Source organism: Mirounga leonina, unplaced genomic scaffold (assembly GCF_011800145.1).
Source record: "Mirounga leonina isolate KUSES-001 unplaced genomic scaffold, KU_Mleo_1.0 Mir_53, whole genome shotgun sequence".
Classification (NCBI taxonomy): domain Eukaryota; kingdom Metazoa; phylum Chordata; class Mammalia; order Carnivora; family Phocidae; genus Mirounga; species Mirounga leonina.
This window is the reverse complement of record NW_023270807.1, coordinates 71,207,450-71,216,704: the sequence shown is the minus strand read 5'-3', so window position 1 is coordinate 71,216,704 and position 9,255 is coordinate 71,207,450.

Below are 9,255 nucleotides of genomic sequence, written 5' to 3'. Positions count from 1 at the left end.
CGTTCTTTTGTGTTTTCCTTCGTTTTCTGTATTAAAGCTGATTTCACTTGTGTAGTGGGGTAACACTTTTTAAATAAGTTCCCCAATGATAAAGGCTCTGAAGTTTTCTTTTAATTTTTTTTAAAGGCTATTCAATGGAGGAATGATACCTTTTTTTTTTTTAAGGTTTTATTTATTTATTTGACAGAGACAGCAAGAGCAGGAACACGAGCAGGCGGAGTGGGAGTGGGAGAGAGAGAAGCAGGCTTCCCGCAGAGCAGGGAGCCCAATGCAGGGCTCGATGTGGGGCTCGATCCCAGGACCCTGGAATCATGACCTGAGCCACCTAGGTGCCCGTGAAGTTTTCTCTTGTTCAAATGATGATGTACTATGGACCAGAAAGTATCTTGATCTTCTTTTGGGAAGTACTACTTATAGCAGAGGAATAGTTAAAACAAACGTATTCAGGTACACTTTGGTACTGATTCTGGGTCTTAAGGGTTGGTTTGGGTCATTCTTTTATTAAACTTTGAGGGAAAAATTGGGAACTCTGCTGACAGAGGTGAGAATCAAAATACATGAAGTAACTTTGCAAATATAAGGTGCTTATTTTTCTGGATATCCTGAGTTCACAGAAAGCAATGATTTGTTGGGGGGACGAGCTGGACAGAAGAGTCAGTGCGAAGGTCCTAAGGTGAGAGTCCACTTGGTATTTTGGAAGCCAGTATGGCTAATGCATAGTGAACTGGGGGATGAGAAGGAATTTGCAGATCCTGTAGGATCAGGATTTGATGTGGGTTGTAAGAAAGAGAAGTCAAAAATGGTTTTTGGCTAGAACAATAGGAAAGATGAAGTTCTAGTAACCAAAGTGACAAGTAATGAAGACGGAATGAGTTTGGCACAGAAGTTGGTAACACCTTTAAATAATGGATCAAAGAAGAAGGTAAAATTTTTAAACTTTTCCTAACTGATAATAAAAACAACCTATCAAAATAGATGAGATGCAGCAAAACAACAAATTTAAGGTTTATATTTAGAAAAAGATTAATGTTGGTTGCAGGTTTTAATTTAATAAATGAAGTGCTCCTTTATTTGTTTTACTATTAACAGAATTTTTGGTAAAATAACCTTTTCAAGCCTGTTACATATATTTACTATAAAGCCTTCATATTTCCGAATGCTCATGTGGTGGTTTTGTTCTGTTTCTTAATACTGCAGATACCTCCCTAAGAGAGTTCCAGTGCTAATGTAATCAAGAGAACACCCCCACATCTTCGTCACGTCTACATGGACATCATTAAGAATTTTTTGGTTGATCTCTAATTTCATTTTGACAATAACAAAGACACTTCACAGACACAGGAAGGCCCTTTACTCCCTTTCTGAAAGGGGGGAATTGTTATGAGGCAAATTGGCTTTATTTTAGTGTTTTGTTTTTAATTTATAAAGATGTTAGAGGACAGGAGTGTTTCAAGCTCTGCAGGTAGGCAAATGGTGTAGGGAGAACATCACAGGATCTGAGGCCAGATGTGAGAAGCCCAGCTTTAGCTATTTATAAGCTAAATAAGCTTGTAAGATCATTCAGAGAACATGAAATAATGTATATAAAAGCACATTGCAAATTCAAAAGTAGGATATTAGTGTTATTCATAATTTTGAATGTATATAATATCTTCTGAAGCACTTCTGCTCTCTGTTACTGTTCTCCGTTCATCTTCATTACTAAAGAATAATGTCGCTAAGATATTTGTCTTACTCATTTGTTTTCGTCTAAGTTTCTTTGCAAGTAATGCAAACTCCCAGTTGCTATTTCCTAGTATCAGGTTTTAAAAACTGTTTTGGTGTTTATTTTTACTTGTCTGTGCCTATGAATTTTCTAAGCAATCTCACTACTCTCAGATGCACAGAATTTCAGATTCCCTATTTAAAGGTTAATCTTAATTCTCTTAGTTCATGTGGCTAATGTTTCATTTAATCAGGTTCCCAAAACTCATTGCTAGTCACAAATACAAATAGCCATATGAAATTCTAATTTTGTATACTCTGAAGAGTTCCCTTGAAGGGTAGTGATCTCAGTATCACTTCTAGCCTAACTGACCTCCCTGCTTCCGCCCTCATTTACAATCTGTTCTGACTCAACATAGCAGTCAGAGTGATTCTGCTACAAGATAAATCAGGTCATGCCACTCTACTCATAACCAACCGCCCCCCTCAAATTAAAGGCCCATCTGGCTCCCCAACCCTCACCTGCACATCTTGTTCCTTCTCTGACCTTATCTCCTACTGCTCTGCCACCTATTCTCTGCTCCTGTCACAATAACACAGTTCCTCCAACACGCGATGCAGGTACTCTTCCTGAAGTCTTTGCGCTTGCTTTCCCTCTACTTGGCATGCTTTTCCTCCCATACCTACATGGCTCGCTCACTCACCTCCTTCAAGTCTTTCCTCAAATGTAACTTTCTCAATGAGGCTACCCCGATTACCCTGCTTAAAATTACAACAACTCTTCTCAGTATGCCCTATCCTCTTTACCTAATTTTATTTTTCTCATGGCATGTTAAAATTGTACTAGAGTTATTTATTAATATTACTCTCCCCCCTTCTCTCTCTCTCTCTCTCTCTCACACACACACGCACACACACCTTTGCTTTGGATTTGAAAGGTACTAGATAGAGAAGGAGGAGAGAAAATAAAGGAGCAGAAATACAGAGGAAGATAGGGCTAGTGAAATACAATATAAATTACTTAAAATGTAGAAGGAAAATGAACTTGAGAGTTAAATAACACTTAAGTCAAATCATTTTTTGGCTTCTTGTGAGAAAATATAGTGAAGGGTTGAGTCAGGGATGCCCCTAATGGTGTGTAGCTTCCTGGGCAAACATGTTTTGTGGGGTGCCTGTCTATATAAGCAATTTTATTAAAAGATGTATTTTAAAAATTCATGGGCCAAGTAAGATATGGTGATTTACTGATGAAGATTTAAAATAGAGACACGTATGCATTTGTTTATTTAATCAGTGAGCATGAAGATTCTCTGTAGTGTCCATGCACCATCTCTTCATGTTCTTTATCATTAAATGCACTGTTCCTGTCTAGCTGCCTATCTCCCACCATGGAAAAAAAAAAGTAGCAGTGCTGTTACTACTCAGAATGCCATGACTCTTTGTAACTTCTACTGAAACAATACAGCTCTTGCTTCTGCTGTATCCTAATGCCATTAAGGTAATGTTGGTCATATCATTTTCATTAAGTTCCATCATCCATCATGTTGCGCCTGAATCCTGGCTTCCAGTGATTTTCTCAAAGAATGTGCTCTCTTGTTGATGTCCACAAATGCAAGTCTTAACCAAAGTATGCCGGAAAATGTGAGTGATCATTTGTTTTCTAGTCACGCTAAACTTACTACATACCGTCCAACCATGTTTTGATTTCTTCAGGCCAGGATCACCGCATCCCTAAAGTGGAATCTCTTTCAGTGTCAGCGGCACCCTACCTTCCAGGTGGGTGAATCCAGTCCAGTGGTTGCATTCGCCAGAGAGGAATGCACTTGACTAGTCCGGGAGAGCACGAAGTCACCATGTGATCAGGGGCTGGGGAGGACAGGGATCTGAAGGGCCAGTTGTAAGCCACAGAGGACTTGACGCGGCACCCCAGTGGTCTACCTGATCGGAGATAGTGCGCTGGTGCCCACCCTGGGTGCCAGAGGTGCAGCACGCTGAGGGACCCGCCACCACCCCACTTTGGGTGCTGTAGACATGGTGGGGGAATACCCCGGGCTCGCCACGCTTCAGGAAGGAAAGACCTGGGTCCATGCGGTGAGGTCCGGCTCCGAGAGCCCCACGCGAGTGGGTTCCAGAAAATTTCCGAGAAGGAGCTCAAAGTGCCCGGCACCCTGATGGCAGGTAGTAGTGAACTGCATACCGAATTTTACTATTCTCGCTCTGCCACTTGGATGGTTTTGTCTTTGGCTTTATCGTCTGCACAAAATACAGACCTTTCTGTGGTCTGATAGGACCTCATAGGATCTATAAAATCATTATTGGAGTAAAGATGCTTATTTTGTAGGCAGCTTTCTCAAAGTCAAGCTACCTCAAAGTGAAAGAATGGTAAGCATAAACTAATAAACTGATTTTTCTTGATCTATAAGATTTATATAATCAAAAAGCACTACATAGGTCCAAATTAGCTTTATTTTTTCCCTTTTAGCATTTGTTTTCTCATATTTCCAATGCTGGTTATGTCCACGTTATGAAACAATTTACAGTATATAGTTCTGTTGATGTCACTCAGTAGCAACTAGAGAAGAAAAATATGTTGAAATGGTTTTTATTTGTAGTTTAGACTGAAACATCTATCAATACCTAAAAAATACATATCCAGCTGTTCTTTCTGCACTTTAGAATACCTTCAATTAGAACGCATTATATTATATATATTTATAAAATACTCTATTATAGATTATTTACTAAGAGCATGTTTTGCCTAGGGCAGAGCATCAGTGCATATAGAATCATAGGATGCTAGTGCTAGAAATTACCTTGAAGAGGTCCTAACCCAGGACATGTCATTCATGACCAGCTTGTGGGTTCATAAATTTCCTGAAATGTGTTGGTTTGTATATTAGTTTCATACTGCCCCCGAAACAAATAACCACAAGCTTAGTGACTTTACACAGTGCAAATTTATTATAGTTTGCAAATTTACATACACAAGTTTATTATACTATAAGAACAGTATATATTTCTGACTGTTCTGACGCCAGTTACACAGGTCTCACTAGGCTAAAGTCAAGGTATTACCAGGCTGTGTTCCTTCCGGAGGCTGTAGGGGAAAAATCCATTTACTTGTGTTTTGCAACCTCTAGAGGCTGTCTGCCTTCCCTTGGCTTATGACAAAGCCACCAGTGGCTAATTTCTCAGGTGTCACTCTGATGCTCCTTGACACTCCTTTTGGGTTCCCACTTTGCCTTCTCTCTGACTGTGATTCTTCCTATGCCCCTCTTATAAGGAACCTTATGATTACATTGCCCCCCCCAGGATAATCTGTGATAATATCCCCTACTCTGATCACATCTGCAATGTCTCTTTTGCTATGTAAAGCATAGAGTAAGGTCTACAAATTCCAGGATTACAACATCAACATCTTTGGGGAGGCCCCTATTTTAGTCTACCACAGTGTGTAAACTCTGAGGCATATGAGCATATCTCCGTGTGCATGCAGTTTTTCTAGATATTTCTTCAAAATAGCTCGCCCCATAATGGCTTTTCAGAGAGATCTGCGACTTCAAAGAGATCTGTGACTTGATATAGTTTAATCACTTCCACAATTTGGCACCTTCTCCTATCTCATGAAAGGGAACATTAAAGTCCCAGAGAGATTGACTTATACAAAACCATATGGATGATGAGAAGTGTTTCCCTGACCCCCATTTTTGACCCTTCATAACTATGGCCTACTGAAAACGAATCAGCAGATTATAGCAGTGTCCTGCCTGTTCCCAGCATAGAAAGAATCCCTGAGCCTCCTGGGAAGCTTGCAGTGAGTCTGCGGCTAACAGAATCAGTGCCACTGGCTGTAGGGCAGCTCAGATCCAGAGTGATGCTCCAGTGAGAGTGCACATCTCACTTTCTTAAGAAGCACAGTGCCTTGAAGCTGAGCCTTTCTATCTGCAGGGACAGTGGAGGTGGAAAGAGGGACTAGGATGTGATAGACACCTGGTTGTCGGAGCTCAGGGTGTTTTAGTTATTCAGTGTCAGACGTAGGAGGAGAATCCTCCTGACACCTGCAAGGCCTTGGAAGGTTGATAAGCTGTCCGCTATTGCTATATTCCAGCACAGTGCTATTGAGTGCAGGATCAGAAGTCACTACTCGGGCCAGATTCGGGCTCTATCACTACAATCTGTGTCCTATGGCAAATTGCTGGACTTCTCTGTATCTCAGTTGCTTCATCAGTAAAATGGGGGAACTTATTTTATTGAGGTAAGATAGGTTTGGATTCTAATTATGAATGGTTCCAGGGTTCACCAAACATTTCATATGTGTAGAACTTTACATACACAAAATTGCTTCACATTCTCTCTGTTATTTATGCCATTTCAGCAAGTCCTATCAGAATATATGATTCTGTTTACCAGTTTGTTGCAAAGAGTAAATGGGATAAATTTGTTTAAAGTAGCTGGCATGTAGTAAACACATACTATTTTTACTATTAACCACTACTACAGATGGGTGCAGATACTTATTTTGGCCACTGGGAGACAGCAGAGGAAACAACACTTGAAATCCATTTCTGTCAAAGGTTCTGGTGTACTGAGATTGAAGAAGTTTAATTGTACCTGGTGGTTAGTTCAGAAAAATAATTCAGTTCAGGAATGATATAGTTTGCCTTTCTGGAAACACCATTCATTCAAGGCCTTTGGTTGACTGTGATATTTCAAAGTTTTAAGGTTAATGTGATTTTCATTTTTGCTAAACAAAATGCAAAAAGCACTTTGGAAATTCACATTGTTGTTTCTTATTACAATCCTGCATTTGAATTTTTTTAATGGAATTGGAGATTGAGAACAGAGAAAGGAGACAAAGAAGATAAATGTAAGTATGATTCTGCGATTCAGCTTTTGGAAACATAAACAAAGCTGAGTAAAACACATCTAAACGTTGAGATTGTATTTGTCTTCTAGAAAGGAGGCAGCTTAGATTGTGGTGGAGGGATGGGGGAGCTGACAAAGTCGAAGTTAAGAAATGAGCAAGTCTATATATATGTCAAGCCACAGCATTTGATGTAGTAGCCAAAAGCATTTGGTAACAAAATATAAGGTAGTATTAACATATCATTTATTTTAATTATGTGTCTTAAAATTACATAAATCCATTAGCATAAAGGGGGGAAGTACAGTATTCCTGATGGAAAAGTCTTGTCTAACTGGCTGTGGAACAAAATATTCTGGGCAAACACACGTACACACAAACACACACAGACACACAAATGGGAATTTGATTTATTTAATTGGAAATGGATAGTATACAATGAAATATCAGGGATGTGAACTACCCTTCAAATGTTCACACAGTTGCTATAAAGCCTTTTGAAGCTATGTAGAGAAGACAAAGAACACTTTAATCCTTTGCTAGAAAGCTCTAGTGGAAGATCATGATTATGTGATTTAGAATATAAACTGTGTATGTCATACTCTGAAGGAGTTTGATGTAGAAAGGGCTTCCAGAATCTAGTAAAAAGAAAGTTTTCTGGTGTTAGTGTAAATAAACAACTGTTACCTTCTTTCTGATGATGTAATGCTTTAAGTTTATATACTCTTTGATCCTTCTGTTAACTGAAAATCTTATTGGAGAGTATTTACTGTGGTATAATCCCCAAAAACTAATAAAATAATTCTGAGCATGGTGTAAAGTGTTGATTAAACTATTCTGTCCCAATACAGTGGAGTTTCAAAAATTCCCAGATAAACAGAGTGATAGAATTTTAGTGCTGGAGGAGACTGTGGAAAACAAAGTGGACATAACCTTCCATATTTACATAGCTCATTTACATCAGAACCAAATGAGGACCCTAATTAACCTTCCACAACTTGTTTTTTTTTAAAGATCCCTCTTGTAATATGTCAGTCTTGTGTATGGATACAGGTGACAAAATGGAATAGCTTTCCTTGGCCACTTAAAAAAGTTCAGTACATTAACATTCTTTTGAAAGTGGAATGCCAGCAAATGTCTTTAGAAAAGAATTGAACTCAGTGATCTTTTCCTTCTAATGGAGACAACCTGGGCCTACTACTATTCCAGAAAATTGTATACATATAGACCTGTATACATTTGAACATGAACATCAAAATCTTATCAGATTTAAAGGGAACCTCAAGAATACATTTGCTTCAGTTCCTTGCCCTACAACAGGTAAGGTATCATTATCTACATCTTATAGATGAAACAGTTGAGTCTCAGAGAGACTAACTGACCTACCCACTAAGTAATGGCGAGGGAGAGACAGGTCTCCTGTTGGAGCAAAGTACTACACTATGCATCTCTTACAGATTTTTTTTTAATCTTCAAATTCATTTTCTATTTGTTTCCATTAAGTTTGTGGAACCCATAATTTCACACAGAATAGACTCTTTCTTCCACAATTGTGTAAAAGTAGATTAGTAAGTAATTGACTGCATTTTAGTTACTCAAGTTCTCTGGTCTCCTTGAAAGTGAATCTTGAAGGTCAGCATGACGATTGGCAGTTGGTCCATTACCCAGGAAGCAGCCATGGTTTTGGTTTAAAAAATAAGCAAAATCCCTCATTTTGCTGATTTGGGCCAATGAACCAGTTGCTTAAGTGAATGTGACATCAGGCACAAGACACTACATATATCAGAAATAATCAGATAAATTAGAAAACTCAAATATTAGAGGTGTAAAGTCACAGAAAAGAGCCCGGCAGGTCTCCCCTTTTGGAGCTTTAGGTAATGGGTATACAAATGCAGATGTCAGTCTTCGTTCCCCCAATGGATTTTGAGTGCAAGGGTGCAAACTGATCATGAAAAGGCACAGTGTCTCTGTAGTAGAGCACAGAAGGGAAGTTTTCTAGGATAAACTTTGTATGTTGTGGCTATAAAAATGCTCCTAGTGTGGAGGGGCTACAAATAACATTTATGGTGCTAATGATGGTAGAAAAATGCATCATCCCCTGGTTATGGCAGAATGACTCAAGACCTTGCATGGGCTTCTCCCTTACATGTTAACCAGTTTAGAAAGGGCTTTTTATTTTAGTCCCCGAAAGGTCAGATATTTAAGATCAAAAGAAGGGACAGAAGCAAGTGAAAAGTTCCTGGATGTTATAAAGAGGTAGAAATAAAGAAAACCAGGAATTAGAGACGGGGGAATAGTGATGGGAGACATGGAACACAGAGAAAGGGAGAGAGTAATGTGTGTTGGCACGTATTTTAGGAAAGGCACTGTGCTGAGCACTTTGCTTATATTATCACCTTTAATCCTCACAACAGCTCTATGAAGTAACCATTATGTGCAGATAACAAGATAGCACTCAAAAATATTAGTTTTCACACAGATAACTGAGTAGCAGAACCAAGATTCCCATTCTGATAGGACTTCAAAGTCCATATTGTTTTAATTAAACCAATATAGGCATTACCTGACCACCAAGGAAATTTCAAAAACAGAGATTGGCACAATGATCAGATAGATAAACCGCTTTTGGAAATGGCATCTTGAACGGACTTGTTTAAACAAATATCAGAAGAGACAGAAAAAGGTGA